The sequence below is a fragment of the Protopterus annectens genome, chromosome 2.part1 (assembly GCF_019279795.1).
Source record: "Protopterus annectens isolate FY-2018-M chromosome 2.part1, PAN1.0, whole genome shotgun sequence".
Classification (NCBI taxonomy): Eukaryota; Metazoa; Chordata; order Ceratodontiformes; family Protopteridae; genus Protopterus; species Protopterus annectens.
The window spans coordinates 1,555,863,361-1,555,888,884 of record NC_056729.1 but is presented as its reverse complement, the minus strand read 5'-3'; positions in this window follow the sequence as shown (position 1 = coordinate 1,555,888,884).

Genomic DNA, 25,524 nt, shown 5'->3' with positions numbered 1-25,524 from the left:
CCCACCCACACCACAAATCCAGTCTCACACAGACCTATTGCATCTGCATACCCAACACATAAACACACAAAAACATACTCGGAGGCTCTAAATAAAAATCTGCCTAAACAGCAAAGACCTCTTAAACAGATATCCAAGCAACAGCCACCCCTCAACAATACCCACAAATCACATATCTCACAAAATCAGTGTGCCTCACAGTCACAGCCCTTAAGGCCAAACAACACACCAAATACACTTGTTATAGGGGACTCTATTGTCCGGCACACTGACATCCCGCTCACCAGACTGAACAAGGAAAAGGTCACTGTAAGCTGCCTGTCAGGTGCCAGGATCCGCGACATAACGCAAGCACTCAGGTCACTCCAAAGCAAATACAAGTATGAATCCGTCATTGTTCATGCCTGTGTGAATGACCTGAGACGTACCTCCCTGGACTACATGAAAAGAGACATAGAGGAGCTCTCTGACCTTGTAGCCCATGCTAGTATGACCCTGACCTTGAGTAGCATCTTGCCCTCACCAAGAATGATGCCACAGTATAAAGACAAAATGATCAGTTTCAACAATTGGCTAAAGTATTGGTGTCATTCAAAGGGGATCCAGTGTCTGTCAGCCTGGGATGACTTGCTCAACAAGCCTCAGCTTGCACCTGTCACCCTTAGGCTTTCATATACTGGCCAAGGCTCTTGCCACCCCCATAGTGCCTTTTTTAGGCAAGGCTCAAAGTACAAACCCACCTCCATAGACAACCCAAGGATAAAAAAACTAAAGGTAATGCTACTCAACGCCAGAAGTCTAAACCTCAAGATGCACGCACTCGAGGCTCTCTTCAGTATGGAAAAAATCGATGTCTGTGCAGTAACAGAAACCTGGTTCAAGGCTCCTGAGAGCACCCCATCACTACCAGGTTATAACTCATACCATGCGTTTCGGCCCCAAAAACTCAGACTAAAGCACAAAAGGAGGGGGAGTATCTATATTCATCAAAGATACCTACACCTCCAGGTTAGTGGCAGTGCACGAAGCATCGGAAACCATCCTTGTGCAACTAACAGCGGGCAAAACTGCCTTTCAATATGTAACCTGCTACAGAACACCCACCCTATTACAGGAACCCCACTTGGCATTCCTGAGAACACTGGAGAATATGAAGGTCTCTCCAAACACTATGTTATTGGGTGACTTCAACTACCCAAGCATTGACTGGGAAAACCACTCAAGCCCAAACACCCTCACCCAACGGTTCCTTGAATTTATAAACTCTAACACAATGGAACAGCTGGTCACCACTCCCACAAGAGGGAACAACATATTGGACCTGGTGATCACCAACATGGGGACTCTATGTTCCACACCAGAGGTAAACCCCTCATTGGTAAGATCAGACCATAAACAAATTTCCCTGGACATCCATATCCTGTCCCCACCCCCAGCCAAGGAAATCACTGTAAAGAATTTCTCAAAAGCCAACTTTGCACTTCTCAAGACTGAGGTGGAATCCTTCAAAGCCCCTGGGCCAGAGGATAATACAGCCCAATCCATAGAATCCTTTACAAATGCATTCTATGAGCACCTGCAGGAATGCATGGATCGTGCTATCCCAAATAAAATCAAGACTCACTCCTCCAAAAACAGGAGACCGGTCTGGTGGACCCCGGCCATAAATAAGCTATACAACAGAAGGAGGAAGCTACTACATGACACAGCAAAATCCCAAAAAGGGAAGGCATCTCTGATCAGTATTAGCAAGAAACTTCGATCCCTCATAAAATCATCAAAGGCCAGCTTCGAAAGAAAAATTGCCCTAGACACTAAAGATAATCACAAGGCCTTCCTTAGTTATGTCAGGAACATGGGCGGAAACTCCCGGATATGCTCTGAATTGTTGCATAACGGTACAAAATATACCAAACCTACAGACATAGCCAACATCCTGGCAGACAGATTCAGTGCAAACTTCTCCCCCCCTTCCCCCCCCAAAGGAGCAAATGCCTATCCCAACTGAATGTAACCTCCCTGACATCACAGATGCACAGGTGAAAGCTGCCTTCTCCAAAGCAAAAAGCACAGCATCTATGGGACCGGACGGTGTCCCAGGCTGTGTCTTACACGAGCTCCAAGAAGAACTGAACCCTTACATTAAGTCACTGTTCAAACTTAGCCTTACTACAGGATATGTACCCAAAGAATGGCGTACAGCTACAGTGGTCCCACTCCACAAAGGTGGTGCCACAACGGACCCTGGAAACTATCGCCCCATAAGCCTGACCAGTCTGGTCTGTAAAGCTATGGAGCGTATTATCATGGAACTCATAAACAAAGACATTGGGAGCCTCCAGACACTGGAACCTACCCAATTTGGCTTTGTTAAGGGCAGATCTTGCCTCTTAAACCTAGTTGATTTCTTTGAAACAGTTAGCAAAGCCATAGATGAGGGTAAGGTAGTCCACACAGCCTACCTGGACCTTGCAAAAGCGTTTGACGCATCATAAATAAGCTTACCAGCTTAAATATCAACCCCTATATCACAAGATGGGTTGCAAACTGGCTCAGAGATAGAACCCACATGGTCAGAATCACAGGTGCTCTGTCCGAATCCAAACCAGTTACAAGTGGCATCCCACAGGGCTCAGTCCTGGGACCTCTCTTGTTCGGTATATACTTCTCTGAGGTTCAAGCTAACACGGGGGGATTATGGCTAACAAAGTTCACAGATGACTGCAAACTGGGGGCCATAATCGAATCTCCAGCTGACACAAGCATCCTCCAAAAGGGTCTCACAGAGACGGATGCTTGGTGCCAGAGCCACGGCCTCAAGCTAAATGCTAAAAAGTGCATAGTCATCCCCTTTGGGAAAAACAAGGTGCCCACAAATTACCACATAGGTGGTAATCCATTAATTACAGAAGAAGTAATTAGAGATTTGGGGACCAATGTAGATAGTAATCTCTCCTTTGATAACCACGTTGCCAAAGTGGTTAGAAAGACCTTCTATATAGCCCACCTTATCACGAAAGGGTTCGCATCTAGATCAAGAGAGGTCATTGTGCCCCTCTACTCATCACTCACCAGGCCCATAATTGAATACAATGCCCCTTTTGGGATGTACCTTACCCGACACCTGCAGCAACTGGAGAGACCCCAAAAGTACCTCACCAAGAGGATCATGGGCTACAAACAGATGTCCTATGCAGCTCGACTAAAGAAACTCCAGCTCTACTCAGTTGCTTACGCCTACTCAGAGGCGATCTATGCCTGACATACAAAGCCATGTCAAACCCAGAATTAATGGACATGCTCCACCTCAAAAATCCAAGTCCCTTAGAGCTACATGCTCCAGGGACCTAAACCTCAACACAAAAATAAATAGGACATGCTGGAGGGACAGATTCATTTCCCAGAGGCTCCCCTCACTCTGGAATAGAATCCCAATTCATGTTAGACATAGCCCCTTGCTGACCCTCTTCAAGCGAAATCTGGACGCGTGGATGGGAAATCGCAAATTCACCCCTGGGATCTCTTCTGTGTCCCTGCTAGACAGAGGCACAGTAAACTAATCTTAAAAGGGTACCTTCTGTGACCTACTTTACAGAGGCACAGTAGGCTAATCTAATAGGGAGGCGGAAGCCAATACACTCTGGCTAGGCTTATAAATGCCCCAGGGCAGATAGCCTAGTATCTACATATGAACCATATATATGATAGAAGGATGGGGGAAGGGAAGGGAAATAGTAAAAAATATGGTTAGTGTTAGTCAGGGTTAGTACATGGGCATAGCCATTGTGCTTTGAGGAGTAATTTTAGTTGGTGCTTGAAAAGTGGTAGTGATGAGAGCAATTGAAGGTTACTGGGGAGCCTATTCCACATCTTTCTGATGGAATTAGAGAAGAGGGAGTCTCCTGCTTTATTATGGGATTTTTGGATATTTACTTGTAGTTTATTTGCTGAGCGCAGGGTAGTAAGATTTCTATAATGAGAGATTAGGCTGCTAAGAATAGGAGTATTATTGGTATGAAAGAGTATCTTATGGGTGATAGTGAGTTGTTGGAATAGTAGCTGGTTTTTGAGTTCTAGCCATCCTAGCTGTTTAAGATTTATGCAGTGATGGGTTCTATATAGAAAACCTGTGGCAAATCTGGCAATGTTGTTGTAGGAAGTTGCTAGTTTGCTTAGGTTAGATTTTGAGAGTTTAGTATAAATGGATGAAGCATAGAGGAGGGTAGAGTTCATGTGGGTATGGGCTATGGTGATTCTGGCTTCTGGGGTAAGGAAGGATTTAATCCTATATAGTGAGCCAAGTTTTCTATTAGCAATTTTAATGGTAGTGTCAATGTGTGTGTCAAAGTTAAGATTATGATCAATTTTTACACCTAAAAGTTTAGTGGCCAGGTCAAGTGTGATTAAAGTACCATTACTAGATTTGACAGTAAGATTGATAGGGGGGACTTTAGTGTTGGAGTAAATATCAGCAGTTTATTTTTTTTTTTTGGCGTTTAGTAGGAGGCAGCTTTGCAAGAACCATTTTTCAACTAAGTTAAATGCTGTTTGGGTAATGTTTTGGAGCTCAGCAGATGAAGTGGCAGAGCACACTAGTTTGGAGTCGTCTGCATATTGTATGCAGGTGGCTTGGGGAATATTTAGCTTTAGATCAGTGATGAAAATAGAGAAAAGGAGTGGCCCTAGAATGGAGCCCTGAGGGACCCCTAGAATAACAGGAAGAAGAGTGGAAAGGTTATTGTCCCATAAGACAGCTTGCTGTGTGTTTTCTAAGTAGGATTTGAACCACTGTAATGCCTGAGAGTTGAGAGAGAGTTGCTTTAGTATGTCTAGTAGTAATTGATGGTTCACCATATCAAAGGCTTTGGATAGGTCTAAAAAGAGTGCAGTGGAGAGCCTGTTGTTGTTACGATGCTTGTTGATACAGTCTGAGAAGGATAGTAAGGCAGTAGTGGTACTATGGAAAGGCCTGACTCCATGTTGACAGTCAGATAAGAGGTTATTTTGGAGAAGGTGGTCAAGTAGTTGGTGATGGATACATTTTTCCAAAAGTTTGGCTAGAGGGGAGAGTAAGGCAATGGGGCGAAAGTTAGAAATTTCAGTTGAGTTACCTCCCTTATGGAGTGGAATTATGTGAGAGATTTTCCAGAGGGATGGGACAGAACCTTCAGTAATTGATCTGTTGATGAGTATAGAAATAGGGTAGGAGATTGCTTTAGCTGCTATTTGTAGGTATTCTGCTGGAAGGAGATCAGCTGATGGGGAGCATGGTTTAATTTTACAAAGGAGGGTAAAGATGAGGGATGTGGGGACTGGATTTAATTCAAAGGTAGGGGGTTTAGTACTCATAGGGAATCTGCAGGTAGAGCTGAGAGGAGGTAGGGAATTAGCGGGAGATTGAACAGTTTCTGTGAAGAGGGTATTGAAGGTGTCAGCTATTTCCTTAGAGGTGCTTAAGGAGAGACTAGACGGGGTAGGTGTTTTGGAGTTGCCTGGGTGTAGACATCTATTAATAGCTGTCTAGAAGGTTTGTGGGGTTTGTTGATGCTTGTCTTGGATTTTAAAGAAATAGTTTTTTTATCAAGGAGTATTGCTTTTTTTGTGGTATTTCTACAATGTTTGTAGTTCTGGTGATCGGTTGGATCTTTGGTTTTTCTCCATTTAGTGTGTCTTGTCTGTCTAGAGAGCCATGGTGCGGCATTACTTCTGATTCTTATGGATTGACTAGGGGCATGGTATTCCAGTATTTGTAAAAATTTGGAGTTAAAATAGGATACTGCTTTCTCAAGGGAGAATTGTTCTAAGGGAGACCAGTCGCAGGCTTTTAACTCAGCTTGGAAACCTATGGTACTAAAGTGTTTTTTGTTTCATATGGTTTTAAAGATGGTTTGTTTAGCAATGAAGGTTTTTTGCCTAATTATGTAAGTTAGGAAGTGGTCGCTAATAACATCAGGAAGAGTATCAGCTATATAGGTGAGGGGATAGTTTTTTACTAGGATCCAATCTAAGGTACTCTCTTTGTTACTGGGTTTATGAATTCTAGTTGGGGTAGTGATAATTTGAGAAAAGCCATACAGGTTTATATGGCCTGGAGGTTTATTAGAAGTACAGGAATTCCAGTCTATATTGAAGTCCCCAAGTAGTATTGTTTCTTGAGGGAGGGAAGATGAGAGATAGCAGAGGATATTTTCAAGGGTATTGATATTATTGCCTGGAGGTAGATAGGAGCAAATTATGTAAATAGATTTACTGGTATTTATCTGTAGTTTAGTGATAAGGATTTCTATGTTATTATCTAGAGGTATTTGTAGATCTACTACAGATAAATTTAGCTCAGATTTGTACAGAATTGCTACCCCTCCACCCTTTTTAATAGTATGGTCTAGTCTTAATATGTTATAACCTGGTGGGATGACTTCATTATCCTTTGTTCCTGGTTTGAGCCAGGTTTCTGTAAGAAATAGAATATCAAAGGAGTGTGTGTCCAGTAGAGCATGAAGGTGGCTAATTTTATTGTTTATGCTTTGTATGTTGAGATGAGCTATGAGTAAGGAGTTAGCAGTTTTAGTGATGGTAATTGGTGTGGTAGGATGGGATTGGTGAGGATTTAATAGAGTGTCATTGTTAGGTCCTGGATTAGGATGAATATCACCGTGAAGAAGAGGATGTTGTTCAAAAGTACATGAGAGCTTAAGGAGTTTGTAGAGAAAATTTTTTGGATTTTCTGGATTGTTAGAAAGTAATATACGCTAGCCTATGATACTTTGGGGAAAGGTATAGTGAGTTAGAAATGATGTTGGCATGATTGTGGGAAGTAGGTTGGATGAAAGGTGATGTTTGTTTAAGTAGATGGAGGGATGCAGTGATGTGTAGGTTTTCATACAATGTAAGTATTAATGGTATAAGTAGTATGTGTGTTGCAGCAAGACAGAGGATTAGGTTTCTAAAGTTAGGTTGGTGTGATGAGGACATGGTAGGAAGGAGTATAGTGTGAGGATAAAGAGCAGGATTAACACTGATGGGGTGGATAAGTGAGTGACTGTATAGTAGGGCAGGGGCTGTGAAGAGCCAGAAATAAGGTTGAAATAAGCGAGCTAGGTTTGAGAAGGTAGTAAAGAGGGATAGTAACAAGAAGAGTTAGAAAAAGGAGTTAGGTAATGAGCTAGATAGGAGATATAGACAGTATAGCAGGGCAGGTAGTAAGAGGATCTGTAAGAGTGTGGGTATGTATATGTGTACTGCTCAGGGAAGTATAATGAGGTAATTGGCTATTTAGGGGAAGAGGAGTGTCCTGTTATGTATAAGTGTAGGAGTACTGGGGGTGGGTGAGATTTGGGGGTAGGGGAGCGGAGGGATAGTAACAAGAAGAGTTAGAAAAAGGAGTTAGGTAATGAGCTAGATAGGAGATATAGACAATATAGCAGGGCAGGTAGTAAGAGGATCTGTAAGAGTGTGGGTATATATATGTGTACTGTTCAGGGAAGTATAATGAGGTAATTGGCTATTTAGGGGAAGAGGAGTGTCCTGTTATGTATAAGTGTAGGAGTACTGGAGGTGGGTGAGATTTGGGGGTAGGGGAGCGGAGTGAGCCCACAGGACGAATGGAGTGGGATAGAGCAAGTGAGGGGGATGCAAAAGAAAAAAGTAATTGTGAAATGTAGAGAAAATTAAAAGGGAAGAAGCCCTGTTAGTGTTATAGCAAGGAGGGGATGATATGCAACATAAAAGGAGAATAAGAGTATGGTAAAAAAAATAGTCAGCAAGCTGTAATAGTAAGCACCTCTGGGCTATCTCAATAACCTCAGGATTGGAACAAAACTACAGCCAGCTTAGAGAAATAGGAGAAAAATCCACAGGGGGAGTAGTATGGGGATTTCAATTACAATGATGGATGCTGCCACCTTGTGGTAAAAGAAGGTAGTAGCAAGTAGAAGAGTGTAGCAAAACCTTCGTTTATAGCAATTTGGTTATAGTGGGTTAGTGACTAGGGGAAGAGTAGCAGACAGTTGCGGTAGGCTGCTAAACAAAAACGCACGTCAGGAGGGCAGATCAGCATAGGTAGGTATTAAGATCTAACTTATATTAGCTAGTTTACAGGTGTATTTCTTTTGGTACATATATTCAATAACAATTTTGTAAGTTGGGAAGTCCACTCAGTAATGGGTTCCTAGTGACCCAGGATAAGCAGGTAAATCCAGTGACTCTTCAGGGCTAAACAGGAGGTATTCTTAGTTATTGTGCTAGCAGGGAGGAAGGACCCATCATAGATTAATTCAATAACAATTTTGTAAGTTGGGAAGTCCACTCAGTAATGGGTTCCTAGTGAACCAGGATAAGCAGGTAAATCCAGTGACTCTTCAGGGTTAAACAGGAGGTATTCTTAGTTATTGTGCTGGCAGGGAGAAAAGACCTGTTGTAGATTAATTCAATAACAATTTTAACAATTTCAATAACAAAAAAAAAGAATAATAGGAATTATTTTTTTTAGGACACAAACACTGTGTCTAGACGTTCACTAATACTTCTGCAACCTCATTATTGAGTAATAGATTACTAGGCAAATTTTACTGGACAGAAACATGGTGAATTATTTTCTGCTTGTAAGACATGCCCCTGGATTTACTAATCTTCCATGCAGAACTAGCTTAGTCCTGCACAGAAGCGGCCGTTTAGGAGCAGGACGGTAGTGCCCCATACATATTAATGAAGGCACGCTGCCTGAGCTCCTAATCTTACACGGAGCATGTAAGAGTGCAGGGGGTATGTCTGAGAGCAGAACTTTCAGAATATACATGCCCCTGCAATGAAGAACTGCAGAAAGGCCAAAGGAATGAGCAACACCTCTCATAGGTTTCCGCATATCCCCAGCAACATTCCCCCACATGTACAACAGCAATAGTAAATACAAATCAAATAAACAAACCTATTTTTTTTATTATGAATCCGATTAAAGCTAACCGTAGGTGCGCAGGTGTGCCCATCGCTTAGCTATGGTTAATGCAGCTTAAATGGCTGAAGAGGATAATAAGGAAGATATATGCAAATGAAGCAGTATAGCAATAGTGTAGTGGGGCACAGCATTCGCCTTAAGAGCAGGCATTTCTGGTTTGAGTCCCACTGCAGCACATTCCATTTTCCATAGCAAATCACGTTATGACCAATATTTTAGTTGCATAACCTACTAAATAACATATATTTGTGAACTGGAGTACTGCATTAGTGTCAGTGTCATAACATTGCAAAGTCCACAGATAAGCACATGTGCCCAATACAGTATATGTACACAGGAATTATGGATACAAATGGAAGGTAAAATGTGTAATGAATGACAACTACATACAGCTTCCAAATCCCCCACCTTCCCAAGACCCATTAGATATTACTGTCTAAATCAGTGCAATTGTAAATGGGAGTAAGCACTAGTAAGCAAGTGTAAGCACCAATAAGCAGTAGTAAGCATATTTAAGCACTAGCAAGTGAGTTCAAGCCCATTTGCATGGGGGTAAGCAATGCGCACACAGGTTAAGCAATATTGAAGCTTACTCTCTGTAAGCATATTTAACCAGAGGTTAGCATTGCTTTTCCTCGGGCAAACCCGAGCAAACCCACTTACAACTGCTCAAAAGTGCCTTAATCACTCTGTATCCAACTGCCCTTGTTCTGCCCAGCAACACAATAAACAGTCTTGCAGGTCTTGAACACAGGACCCTATACACCAAAGTCACAGTAGTTAACCACCAAGCCATCAGAGCAGTACAGAAAAATGAAGTATCACCAAACAAGTCCTCACTATAGTAAAATCAAACTGAACCTGTGAAAGGAATCAGTATACAGTCATATGTTCTATAACCCACTACATAACATAAATATGTGAACTGGAGTACAGCAGTAAGCCCAGATGTGAGGTGTAATTGTAATAGAGTGTTGAAGTCCCCAATAAAACACAAGGACCCTATACAGTGTACGTACACATGAATCATGAATACCAGGCATATATATAAGATGTAATGAATAAGAAATCAATGCCAAAATGAAAATATAATGCAAAGTCTAATGTAAGCAATGGTAAGCATTGCGCACAGGCCAGCTTAGGAGGTGTAAGCAATGTGTTGGCCAGCTAACTCAATGTGCCCAGTGGTATACCCCTTTAAATAATGCCAACCTTAGGTAAGCAGGTTTGCCCATAGCCTAGCCTTTTCAAAACTGGCCAATCACAGAAAAGTGCAGGAAATCAGCCCTACTTAAACTCAACAGGTGGGAATACATCTCATAACTGGTTTTACCTTCCCCTTGCAGGCACAATGGCAGAAAGGGGAGAAGGTGTGCACTTCAGGGTGCAGCGCTGGTGCATCCAGGAGTTAAGAGTCATGGCAGGACTCCTTGTCAAAGACCATGAGCACAGAATGCTGCAGGGCCAGTACCAGGGTTCCCAGTATAAGGCAGAAGCCTGGGACCATCTCGCCCATGACCTCACCAGTGCCATTGGCATAACCCGAACTGGTGAGCAGGTCAGACATCACTATGCTGACCTGAAGCAGTGTAAGGGAGACTTCTTGGAGCAGTGGATCCAAGAGGCTAGAACGGCAGGTGCTGTCCCAGCTGTATGTAAGTATCACTCCACTATGTGTGTAATAATTGCCAGCTCATGTATATCATGGATAGGTATATCTAAATATTCCTCTTATGTCCTCCACAGCTGCAAGTGAGCGGGCCATGAACCAGGAGGCCCATGGAAGTCGCCTGGAGAGGTTGCGATGCGAGGCAGGTCAGTAATACTCTTGCATGTACTGTCATAGGAAATAAATCTAAAAGTATTAGTTAATTAATTGCCTGTATAAAACCTGTATTATTTAAGGCAAGTACTGCATACACCGGAGAATATGGCAGGAAGACTCTCATATAGTTTGTATGTAAATAAAAGAGTAATAGCCTGACAATAAAGGTCTAACTGCTGGACTGCATGTGTATACTCTGGTATCATATGGTAATATAGATTTGCAATCATGTAATAGTACTGCTGTATTAAGCACTGTGTACCAAAAATGTGTAGGAATGCCTGTATATGACTGGTGTAATCCCCAGAGGCCATTTAGTACAACTGAGAGACACATAGACAGAAAACAATGAAAAGGCAGACAACAAAATCCAAATAGCACATGCAAATGAGATGTGAACTGTCGTATTTTTAGCACACACAGCCATGGTTCGAATCCTGAGAGTGGTAGTAGTCTGCATACAGAATCATACCCCACAGCTGTACAGATATGTCCAGAATGTCCAGTAAAGTGGCCCATATCTGTGCCTGTCAACCTGTCCCCCTGGGAAATCAGTAGGATGATCCCAGATGTATAGGCATAAAACAGGAAATACAACTGATTGACACACATCTATGAGAGCAAAGGTGGCACACTAGCAACTCCCTAAAACCTTATGAGAGTAAGAAGCTACGTATGTCCCATTTACACCCCCATGTTGTCAAGCTGTGGCCAGAGTGTGTATAGTAACAGAGTGAGATGTATGTGCATAATAGTAATGTGGAATCTGGTACTGTGTGTGGCAATATTCAGGTAGTGCTAACAAAGATTTCTCCCACAGGTCTGTCAAATACCAACACTGTGCCCAAAAATACAAGAATGATACCCTGTACTGGTACTGTTTACTTTGATATTGTAAGGCATTGTGACTGATGCAGTTGCTCTGAATAATAAGGTATTACTCATCACTGTCACCCACACTGTCCTACAAAATATAACTGTCTAGGAAATCCTGTATAAGAGTATTGTAGTACAATGTGAGAATGCAAAACCACAAGAGAATTATAAGACAGAACGCAGATAGGAGATATACAGCAATATCTATGTAGCACACACAACTCTGATGAACAGTGTTTAAGTTGTAGCAGACACAGCCATGGTCTGAATCCTGGGAGTGGAAGTAGGCTGCATACAAAATCATACCCCACAACTGTACAGATAAGACCAGAATGTCCAGTATATGGGCCCATATCTGCTACCTGTCACCCTGTCCCCCTGGGAAGTCTGTGGGATGATCCCAGATGTTTAGGCAGCAAACAGGGAATACAACTGATTGTCACACATCTATGAGAACAAACCTGTCACTTTAGCAACTCCTGAAACTGTTATGACAGCAATAAGGCAAGTATTTCCTATCTACACTCCCATGTTGTCAAGCTGTGACCAGAGTGTGTACAGTAACAGAGTGAGATGTATGTGCATAATGCTAATGTGGAATCTGGTACTTTGTGTGGCAACATTCAGGTAGTGCTAAACAACATTGCTCCCAGAGGTACGTTGGATACGAATACTGTGCTGAGAAATAAAAACCTTGATACACTGTACTGGTACTATTTACTCTAGTATTGTATGGAATTGTGAGTGTTGCAGTTGCTCTGAATAATAAGGTATCACTGATCACTGACACCCACACTGTGCCACATAATATAACTGTGTAGGAAAGCCTGTATAAGAGTGTGGTAAGTCACTAAAGGTTGAAGAGGGCAATAGTCTAGATATGTCCCAGTTCACCTGCATTTGGACAAGACATGGCCAGAGTCTGTGCAGAAAGAGATGGACAGCTATGTGCACAACATCAACCTGGAATCTGGGAGTATGTGTAGAAACAGTTAGTTAGTGTTAGCAAACATTTCCTCCACAGGTATACCAGGTAAGAGGAAGACAATCATAAGGCTTTTTTCAGTTATGTTAGAAACCTGGGATGCAACTCCCAGACTTGTTCTGAGTTGATTCTAAATGACAAAAAATACACTGAACCCACAGACATCACCAATATCCTGGCAGACAGGTTCAGTGCAAACTTCCCCCCCCCTCCCCCCCAAAAGAGCAAGTATCTATCCCGGCAGAGGGCTGCCTCCCAAACATCTCTGATGCTCAGGTGAAGGCTGCCCTCTCCAAAGCAAAAAACACTGCTTCCATGGGACCAGATGGCATCCCAGGTTGCATCCTACATGAACTCCAAGAGGAACTAATCCCTCAAATAAAACAGCTATACAATCTCAGCCTCACTACAGGATATGTGCCCACAGAATGGCGTACAGCAACAGTGGTCCCACTCCACAAAGGTGGAGCCTCTACGGACCCTGGAAACTATCGCCCCATAAGCCTGACTAGCTTAGTCTGTAAGGCTATGGAGAGGATCATCATGGAGCTCATAAACAAAGACATTGGGGACCTACAGACACTAGATCCTACCCAGTTCGGCTTTGTCAAGGGCATATCCTGCCTTTTGAACCTGGTTGACTTCTTCGAAACAGTCACCAAAGCCATAGATGAAGGGAAGGTAGTCCACACAGCCTATCTGGACCTTGCAAAGGCATTTGACACAATACCCCACTCGGGCATCATAGATAAGCTTCCAGCTTAAATATAAACCCCTGTGTCACAAGATGGGTCGCAAACTGGCTCAAAGACAGAACCCACAGAGTGAGAGTTGCTGGAGCCATGTCAGACTCGAAACCGGTCACAAGTGGCGTCCCACAGGGTTCTGTCCTGGGACCACTCTTGTTTGGTATATACTTTTCCGAGGTACAGGCAAATGTGGGAGGACTATGGCTCACCAAGTTCGCAGACGACTGCAAACTGGGTGCCATAATCAACTCTCCAGCTGACACAAACATCCTTCAAAAAGGTCTCACAGAGACAGATAACTGGTGCCAGTGCCATGGTTTAAAGCTAAATGCCAAAAAATGTATAGTCATACCCTTTGGCAAAAACAATGTGCCCACAAATTACCACATAGGTGGAAATCCATTAAGTACAGATAAAGTTATTAGGGACCTGGGGACCCAAGTTGATAGCAATCTCTCCTTTGGCAATGTGGTTTACTGAGGTGGAGCATGTCCATTAATTCTGGATTTGACATAGCTTTGTATGTCAGGCATAGATCGCCTCGAAGTAGGCGGTATGCAACTGAGTAGAGCTGGAGTTTTTTTAACCGAGCAGCATATGGCATCTGTTTGAGACCCTTGATCCTCTTGGAGATCTGCTATGCCAGCTTGAGGGACATGTGTCACAACTAGAGGGTTGGCCTGGCTCTGCGACTCAGTCCCCAGCACAGCCACCTTCAGGGCTGTGAAGGTGCAGTGATGACTGCCCATAGGTGGGGACCTCAGTCCCACTGTTTCCACTAGAAGTCTCATGGGCTTCCGATTTCCCAACACCTCTCCCCATCAAGGTGTCTACCCCCAACATGTGTCATATACCACCCCTGTATGTGTCTTGTTTGTCTTGTTTGTTAACCTACCCAACCTACCTCCGCAAATATACCTACTAACCCTCCCCAACATCCCACTCTCACGTAAAAAAAAAGAGCAATCTGTTCCCAAAAACAAATCTCGCCCCATACATAGCTGTCCATTTCGCAGACATGTACACTGGACACATGTAATCTGGTCTAATTGGCATCACAACATATTATTGTTGTCCTCACCCCTCTCAAAGGGGTTTGAGTGTCCAAATCTACCTCCAAATTCAGTGTATATGCACAGCTGTTGCTGTAGAAGAAATGGCCTGCTATGGACCTTCCCTACACCCATCCTGCACATCCCTAGCTATTTTCCCTACTGTCTTTCCCTCTTTGTGCCCCCTTTTCACCACTTTCCTATCAACCCTTTTTTCTTTCTTTTAAAGAAATTAGCACGGGGGTAAGCGGGAGTAAGCAGTTTTAAGCAGCAGTAAGCGGGTTTAAGCCTGTTTGCATGGAGGCAAGCAATTCCTACATAGGCTAAGCAATTGAAAAGCTGAGTATAAGAAACTGTAACCAGAAGTTAGCATTGCTTACCTCAGCGCAAACTGGTGCAAACCCACTTACAACTGCTTAAAAGTGCCTTAATCACTCTGTATCCCTTGGCCCTTGTTCTGCCCAGCAACAAAATAAACAGCCTCTGCAAGGCTCAAACCCAGGACTCTGTACACCCCAGCCAAAGTGATTTACCACTAAGCCATGTCAGATATACATGACCCTGATATTTTCACAAACATATCATCCAGCCCAGTCATTCAACAGTACAGGGAATGTATTTCAACATGTAGATGTATGTGTGTGTGCGTGTGCGTGTGCGTGTGTGTGTGTGTGTGTGTGTGTGTGTGTGTGTGTGTGTGTGTGTGTGTGTGTATTAGTATCTAAATAGATATAACATATCTATATAGGTAGATATAGATATAGATATAGAAATATACACACACACATATATATATATATATATATAATATATATATAAAACATATATACATACATATGCATACATCTATATATATATATATATATATATATATATATATATATATATATATATATATATATATATATATATGTCTATAGCAATTTATATATATATATGTAAGCAGATATATATCTGTATAGGTATATACGGACATGCATCTGTAGATAAAAATGGGAACATAACAAAAACATATATATCCACATGCACTGTTAATGAGGTTGAGAGGCCCTGAACAGCATATGTCTTGTACGAATAGGTATCCCCCCACAGCCAAACACGTCTGCCCTGCAATACACTGCCAACTGTTGCGGATCCCATAACCAGGACCTGACATGACATAGGCACAAGATGTTAACAGTGCTCCATCCCACCTGTATGATGTCAGGCTGGTATCATTAACATATCATACAGTGCAGTCTGGCTCCCATAGTGAATGTACAATGTGGAAGCAATCAACATCCCTAGGATACATATACACAGACATATATATGGAGATACAGATATATATATATATATATATATATATATATATGTGTGTGTGTGTGTGTGTAACTACACATACACACGCAGAGATATTGATAGGAAGATACATATGTAGAAGGTGCACACAATATGTAACAGCCACTATGCCTACAGTTACCACCTTACCAACTGGACACTGTATGAGCCACCCATACAAATGACAATCATTGACTGCAACATATACCACAGAGAGGTCAAAGGATATAACACCACACACAGGTTTGCATACATGGGAAAGCTTTATTTGTGTACTATTACAGTTGTATATGCTATGTCATATAGCTGTTTAGACACTGACATCCATATAAACAGATTAATGCAACTGTGGAACAGTTATACTAATACAGTATAAAACAACCAGGACCAACCAAACAGAAAAAACAACAGCAGCAAGATCCTCTGAATAACAATTTATTCCGAATGAATATCCTCTGACGTCTCGGCCTAAGCCTTCAAGGAGTACAAAGAAACTAAACTCTATTCAAGTATATATACACAAACATTAATTGAATCAATTAATATAATGAATGATAAAAGCAATTATTCAATTAACAAGCATTCTCCAGTTAAAATCTTCATTAAGACCCTCAGGAAACAAAGTTTTAAACTTTAAAATAAAAACTGCTTCTTTCTGTTGCAATAGACATTTAACATTTGTATTATTATATTTATAATTGGGTATTTGTTCCAAAATTGTTGCACATAAATCACTAGGATTACTATTGTGATATTGTAAAAAATGCATTGCTACAGGACTCTCTATTTTTTTATTCACAATGTCCCTAACATGTTCTAAGAGCCTAGTTTTAAATGCTCTTTTTGTTTCTCCAATATAAAACTTCTGACATGAGCAACGTAAAGCATAAATTACTCTTTCTGTGTGGCAATAAAAAGGTTGTTTTACTTGAAAAGCCATATTGTTAATATATTCAAAAGAAGGAACTATGAATTTGCATGCTTTGCATTTGCCACATTTTATAGTGCCTCTCCTAATGGGATTATATTGTAATGTTTCACTTGGAAAATTGAACCTACTTTTTACCAGCATATCCTTAATACTCCTACCCCTACAGTATGAAAATTTTAAGTCAGCATTTAACCAAGTTTTGACATTACTCAATGAACATAGATAATTCCAAAATTGAGAAACTATCTTATACTAATACAGTAGTCTGGAAAGGTTGACATATGTTGCTGTCCAGGCCGAGGCCTTCAAGTAGTACAATAGTAAAGACAGACTGGGCCACAGGATACCAAACAATCAACAGTAAATAATGCAGATGTATAGTTCAGCAGCCTCTATCTACTCTCTATACACAATCCCCAGGGGGTAAAGACCTCAGCTGCCAAAATGGGATGTAACTGTTACATAACAAGGCATAACTGACACTATCACAATAACACTGACAAACAGAACAGTCTGTATGGCAGGAGGCAGTAGGCCTGCATTTACCCAAAGTGGATTGTATGGTAATGTACATCCAGATACCTTAAGGCAGCTTACTCCTGATACCCCCACATGTTGTAACAGCCTAGGTTAGTTATGGTGCACCCCCACCCCCCTAGACTCAATAATACAGGGCCATATACCACTGTTACATACACTGGCCTTTGGAGTGCATAAGGGCACACATGTATTGTGTAGGTGAAGCCCACACATATATGGCTCCAACCCCACAGTATGTGTAGGGGGACACAACAGCAGTGGACTGATGGCAGGAATGGCAGCATGACATACTCACAGCCCACTACAGAACAACCCCTGATAGCATGTCATATGTGCAAAGCCTGGTATGTAGGTGGAGGACAGAGGCTGGAACACAGCCCATATGTGTACAACTGTTGTCATACACTAAGCAAGTTGCTGGTGTTACAGGATAGTCTGCAACATACCCTTAGTCAGGAATATGAAGTTAGAAACAGAAATGGATATAGCCATGTACTGATAGCACTCAACACACACACTGCCAGTGATATATCTGATACAAGACCTGTGTGGTGGACAGACAAAATATAATAGGCACACCTCTGGCCATCAAGAGGATAGGCCCACAGTTGAGAGCTATGCAGACAGACTGCATTCCAAGTTAAACTAGTATGTACACACAAACCCTGTAACACCAGTGCTATACAATGCATACAACAACTCTACTCACACTCTGTCTGTAGTGCTGGAACCTCCTACAAATATGTAGCTGGCCTAAGTGTGCAGGTTCTCCTGTAAGAGGTATTGCTACCTGCTGTCTGTAACACTGATGCCCACACACAGGAAGAATGTCCATCATACAGGAAAGGTAAAGGGACCACACCCACATGATGTAGGGATTTATAGTAGTTGGTTGCCATGACAGTGGTAATTGTAAGTACTACACAGCATGCTGCATGCAGGTAGCAAATGGAGGACACTGATTGATGCAGAGGCTATCACCCGATCATGTGCATCACCTACAAATTCCATACTGCAATCTATGCAAAGCATTTCATTTCATTTACTGGAGAGACACTGAGAGAGAGAGAGAGAGAGAGAGAGAGAGAGAGTGCGTATAAGAAAAAATAAAAAGAAATTCCAAACACTCTAGAAGAGTCCGCAGTCCCAGAACAGGTATGTGAAGTATATATGTATGTAATTGACCATAGTACTTGGTCCATAATAATGAGATAGATGATGTGGAATGCTTTATATGTGCCCTCAGCTGTTGTTGTTGTAATGATGTTCAGCTGAACAACTGCTAAGGACAATAGAGTCCGTCCCTGTGGGTAGTGGGCTATACCCCTAAACCATGCAGAGCAGCACTGACTGATAAGATGTAAGCCATCATAGTGTGCGTTGTGTAATGGGAAGCATGTATGTTATGTGGCCAATAGCTGGTGGTGGAAGTAATGCCATTATGGTGGACACATGGGATCCACAGCCCACCCCTTGCAGAATACTCAGGTTAATCTGTATTGTAGCATGCAGGAATGCCATAGGTGTGTAATATGGTTACCTGCAATCTGGCCCTACATATACCCCCCTAATGTCAGGCTGTGTCCATATGTGGCACCTGTCTGTGTTGTAGCAAGGCAGAACAGTGCAGCTGTGCAGGAAGGTGTTGTAAGATTCTGGACTGGATGTCTGAATGTAGCCCACATATAGGCATGCATATGTGTACATATATACATAGTTCAGAGTAATGGTGAGTGTGGAAGAGAGATGAAGAAGAGAGTACAGGCAGGATGGAGTGGGTGGAGAAGAGTGTCAGGAGTGATTTGTGACAGACGAGTACCAGTAAGAGTGAAAGGGAAGGTCTACAAGAGGGTAGTGAGACCAGCTATGTTATATGGGTTGGAGACAGTGGCATTAACAAAAAGACAGGAGTTAGAGCTGGATGTGGCAGAGTTAAAGATGTTAAGATTTGCACTGGGTGTGACGAGGGTGGACAGGATTAGGAATAAGTATATTAGAGGGTCAGCCCAGGTTGGAAGGTTTGGAGACAAAGCTAGAGAGACAAGATTACGTTTGTTTTGGACATGTGCTGAGGAGGGATGCTGAGTATATTGGGGAAAAGATGCTAAGGATGAAGCTACCAGGTAAGAGGAAAAGAGGAAGGCCTAAGATAAGGTTTATGGATGTGGTGAGAGAGGACATGCAGGTGGTTGGTGGGACAGAGCAAGATGCAGAGGACAGGAAGAAATGGAAACAGATGATCCGCTGTGGCGACCCCTAATGGGAACAGCCAAAAGAAGATGATGATGATATATATCTTCATGTATGTCCACAAATATACAGATACCCATGTGTAGACATATATATGAGCACATGTATACATCACATATATCGATATATACCTATATGCACATGTCTACATATATACAAACACATACAAACATATATGTATGTAAATACATGTCCCCTATATTACTACCACAGTGCTGCATGCTATGTGCAAGGAAACAGCACACATAGTAATACACACAGATATCTACAGCTATCAGTGTGTGCAACATGGACTGGTATGTCACATGTGAACCCCTTGTTGGGACCACATTGTCCTTGTCTGTGAAGTATGGAATGGAAATATGGGGAAGTATGACAGGTATAGTTGTGGAGGTGGTCAGGGTTGGTAGATATAGAGGACAGTCTACAGGGGTGGTATGTGACACGTGGTGGGTAAACACCCTGGATGGTGTGAGTGGTCTGTAATGTGGACGCCCCATGGGCCCCAATATGGACACAATGGGAAGAAGCCTACCACCTACTGCTACTCACAACAGCAGTCCACATCCTGAAGGCACCTGGCCTGGAGGCTGAGCAAGAGGAGCATGTCGGCACTGTGAATGTGTACTGGGTGCCTCAGAGTGATGAAGCACATCCCACATGTGTCTGTGGAGCCAATTATGGAACAGACCCTGGAACTGCCCTCAGGGGACAGTAACATGTCTGTGTGTGCCCACTGGGGGGGACAACATCCCATGAGTTGGTTCTATCTGACGGTATTGCTGGACAAGTACATGAGAAGGCCCCAGGGTGGGACACACATGTGATGTGGCCGGGTAACTTGGGCAAATGGGTTTGGAGAGGTGGTTCTGCTGGGCAATAGTACATATACATGCTATTGTGTCACTGTTATAGAACATATGTTGGTAGTAATAGTCTACACAATCCCAGAACATGTCCAACAGCATGCATAGATATCCCCAATAACACAGAATGTCAGATGTGCAGCAATCACAAAGCAGCCATACCACAGGCATGTATGGAACCATAGTGGCCCTGACAATGACACTCAGGTGAATAGTCTGTAACAGGCCAGCAATTATAGTGTCCACACAGGGAACATGGCTACAAACACATAGCACAAAGGGTGGTACAATACAATATCTGTCCCACTAGTAGGTAAGCTGTAGCCATACCTAATGAGTTGTGTGTACAGTTTGTTGTCACTGATATTGTGGGGGGGGGGTGACAGAGATGTGTATTAAGAACTGTGGTAACCTTGCTGTATGAGTTGCTCAGACCTGTTTCCATCTTTATGTTTTTCAGGCAAGATGTCACATGCATGGCTACCATCTTATTCAGCTGCTGAAAATGAAGTAGTGCTACCCTATTTAATGCAGCACTACCCTGTCCTGTTTGGCCGAGCCACCCATGATCAGCAGAAGTGGACCTCCCTGTGGAATGACCTAGTCCACAGGGTCAATGATGTCGGACTGCACAACTGCAGTTATGAGCAGGTCTGGCATCACTGTTCTGACCTGCTTCGCAAAGCCCGTCGGCATGCTGCTGCAGTCCGGGGGGATCACCTCACCACAGGGGGGCCATCCATCCACCCCTGATACATGTGGAGGAGCTACTGGCCAGCCTTGTGGCACCTGCCCATCCGGACAAACACCAACTGCCAGACACCTTTGTGGAGGTGGGTGCCACCGACACACCGGAAGAGGAGCGTGCAGATAAGGCCACGGGGCACATCCATAGACCACTGTTGCATATACATCCACATTGGTACAGGTAGATCATGCATATCTGTAATGTCATAGATATATTTTGTTGCTGCATAGTAGTGATAAACAGATGTCTATATGTGGTAGTATTGTGGAAATGTACTGTTGATGTTTTGTAATACTGCACCCACCCTGTAGCACTGCCACAGTTGTGGCCACTGACTATGCATCTCTCACCCTCTTATGTAGGTCCCTCTGGGATACCACCAAGGCAGCAGCCTGTAGCTGGTGAGTATGGTTTATGTAGATGCTTGCCAATACACCGGGCATGTAATGGCTATGATATATGCCTTGCACACATCTAACACACCTACCCAGAATGTATGTTGTACATGTGCACACATTGTTGCTGTAAAATGCACGGCATCAGAGGGGTGACCATGATGGGGTATTGGAAGGGTATGTCAGACACATGCATGATAACTAACATCCTGTCATTCTGGAATGTGTCCACAGGGAGTAACATAATGGTGGGAGACATGGCCAACAGTAGGGATATGTTTGGAACAACACCCATATACAGTGCAACACAAGTGTATATACTGTAGGACAATGGCAACTGCTGCAGAGATACACTATGGCATAAGGGATTACAGTGGTCCACATTATCAGCTGGGGCTAGGCTGTAACATGTGGTGTTCAGTGTTTACTCATCATACATCTGCAAAAAGGCTGAAGGAGGGGGAGGGGTGTCAGCATGACACACCTGTGCACTGCAAGCAGGGATGCTAAGAATGGCTGTATCTGCACATAGTCAGGTTCAGGACCTGTGGCAGCCGTAACCCTACCCCCACAGCAATAGTGATGGCAGTGTGTAAACACCAAGGGATGTGCACATGAGTAGACCTTACAATTATGCAGAATAGGGGGACATGTGTAGGACAGACTTAACATACACTGGCAAATGCAGATGGTCCATGCTGGTATACCCCTGCTAGGAGTAGTGACTGCTGTAGTACACACAACAAGAGGTGTGACAAACTGTCATGATAAGGGTGTGCACACATATGCCCACACGGTGTGTATGCATCGCAGTCAGCATCCGCACACCTAACACATTCCGTAGACACTGCATGTGAAAGTACAGGGCATATGTCACATATCGGGCTCACTGCTCAGAAATGCAGTGATGTGGTCCCATGGCAGATCAAGGATGGGTGTCTCATATCAATAAAGGTGTGTACACTCCCCATAGCCATGGTATGCTCTGATGGTTGTCAGTGTAAGAGTTATTGGATTGGTCATACATGGTCCGCGAATGTTGAGAGCTGTGCATCAGGCATCAGGCATTCACAAAGGACATCTGTCCACATATCATACCAAGTACGTGTTGCTGGAAAACATAGGGGTCGTGAGCATTAAAGCTGACATAACTGACACAGTAGTACACATTCAGCAATGGGCTGTACACCTATGAGGTGTGGTGCACAGTACATGGCAGGGTGCAGAACAAGTGCACAGAAATACCGTGTTCATGGATGCAGTGGTATCCAGGGGAAGGGGCTTCACCTAGTGACACAGCACATGCATCACACACATGTATACTGTTGCCAGCATGGATTGACTATAGCTGCACTGCATGCTGTCGGGTACCATGTGTTATGCATGTTGACAGAGGGGTAATAGGAGGACTGTGTGTACTATCATTGTACAACCTCACCTGTATGTGTGTGTGTGCATCCTGGTGGGAAGTTAGTTTGTCTGTAGGGTCACTCAGGTGAAGTGGAGGGAGGTTGATGCATGTAGGATGCTTGTGTGCATGTATGTGTGTTTGTATGGCTGGCCATGTATGCACATGTGTGATTGTGGGGTGTTCATACAGCAGTACCTCCCTCTGGGATCATGCAGTACATGTACATGGACTGCCACATTACACACCAGGAATACTTGTCATATGTGTAATCACAGGACAGCTGACAGCATAATATGGTCTGTAGCATGGAACAGGCATTGAGAGGGAAGGTAGACACCAGATACACCCTTAATATCACATTCAGCAGAGAGGTCACCTACAACCCACGTATGCAGCACTACAGATGCATTGGGGAAGTACTAGTCAACACAAGGGATTGTATCCAAATATTACACTTGTTGCATGATAGGCTGAATGAGCAGCATATCTGGCATGTACTGAGCATTACATACACATGACACACCAGTGCGTGATATTATGGCTAGAACATAGTAGCCCACACATATAGAGGCCATGCTCATGATGTTCGTACATACAGAGGGTGCATACTGAATGACAGCAGTGAGGCCATGTAAAACCACTACACACAGGTCAGACAGGTAATGTAGTAACAAGTCTTGTGTTGTGACCGCTTGTGTAGGCATTTAGAGGACTGATATGTTAATGAGTGGTATCAATGTGTGTGTATGTTAACAAGTGTGATGCAGGATGGGGTACCACATGGACTTATACGTGGGACTGTCTGTAGAGCCACGGACAGGTAGGTATTACAGAGGTGTGTGTGTGTGTGTGTGTGTGTGTGTGTGTGTGTGTGTGTGTGTGTGTGTGTGTGTGTGTGTGTGTGTGTGTGTGTGTGTGGGTGCGTGTGTGTGTGTGTGTGTGCTTGTGCATGTGTGTGCATGTGTTTGCATGTGTGTGCATGTGTGTGTACTGGTAGGCAATGCTGTACAGGTTTTAAAGTGCATTTATTGTTTTACCCCACAGGTGGCGAGGTGGGTCAGGGTCCCTCCTGCATGCAATCTGATGTTGGTGTCCATACAGACACTGAAGATGATGATAGTACTGTTGAGGCACAGGTGTGGTTGTCAGGGGCCAACACTGTGCCAACATTTGACATCGCCCTTTTAGCTACCCCAACCCTGCACACACTTTCAGTGCCTATACATACTCCATCACCAGTGGCAATAGAGGAGGGATAGCTGGCATTTGGTGGCAGTGCACAGGAAAGTGTGGTTACCATGCCTACTGTGTCCGGTCGCAGCAGGCATAGCCGGATGTCCGGCAGGAGACCACATAGGCGGATGTCCCAGGGTGCTCATGGTAGGCCACTGGGCATCATGCTCCTGGCAGAGGTGACATAGCTAGTGCCAGCAGGTGCATGTTTCAGGCTGTCATAGCGGCACAGGCACATATGGAACATTACACCAGACATGGCCTGAGGCTGCAGAGGGCTGCTCTCACATCTGCAAGTGACAACACTCGTGAACTGGCTGGTGTCATCCATGCATTAACTGAGTTCATGGATAGATGGTTTGGTGAAATGATGGCCCTCATCGACCATGGTCTGTCCGTGCTTGAACGTGTGGTGGTAGTGCGGCGATGGCCACATGGACATAGGCCAGCAATGCCAACAGCTGGCAGTTAATGTGGACATGCTAGGACACCAAGGGACTCCTGTAGTGGCAGTACCAGCCCTGGCAGTGTGTGGGGGGTACTGTCCACACCACACCACAGCAGGCCACGTGCACATGGTCCTGGAGAGTCCCAGGAGGGGCCTGGTACCAGTGGACATTTGTCATCAGAAGGTGAGAGTAGCATGTTGAGGCCTGTACTTGTACATGCCCATGGAACCCCTGGCAGGCACAGTCCATGTGTCCGTGGCCGGAGGCAGTGAACTGCACACTCTGCCAGGTATGGTCTGCAGCTGTCCATAAACACCTGTGTAGGGCAGCCACATGGCAGAACTGTGTGCATGCATACCCACACACTTTAGAAACACACCTACGGCAACCCCATACCTACACACACCACAGCACCATGCCCAGCTCATCGCAGTACAACCCTCACCCACTATGTGTGTGGGTGAGGGGTGTACAGCTCATTGCAGTACACCCCTCACCCACACACATAGTGTCAAATGTATGGCCAATCTTCGGCCTCTGGCAAACCAACATCACACCCTATGCATATGATGATACCTGTACCACATCCCTGTCATCCATACCATAAATGCAGGGACAGGCTAATATGGTTCTGATGCACATGGTGACTGTACTACAGTGTACCACAATACTGCAGTGTAACATGTTGTAAGGAGTAAAGTGTAATGCATATATGGCAGGTAGCATAGCCATCCAGCAATGATGCATTATAGCTGTTTATAACACAAGTTGGTTGTGGTTTCTATAATGTTATCCATTTGTGTTGTAGGTGTACATGAGCATGGTCTGCAGTCATATTCCACAACGGGGTATGGCACTGTGGTGACACCATGGCTGTGACATAACTGAGGTACAGTTTAACATATCACAGGTTACTAAAACGGTTATTGCCTGCTCCACATAGA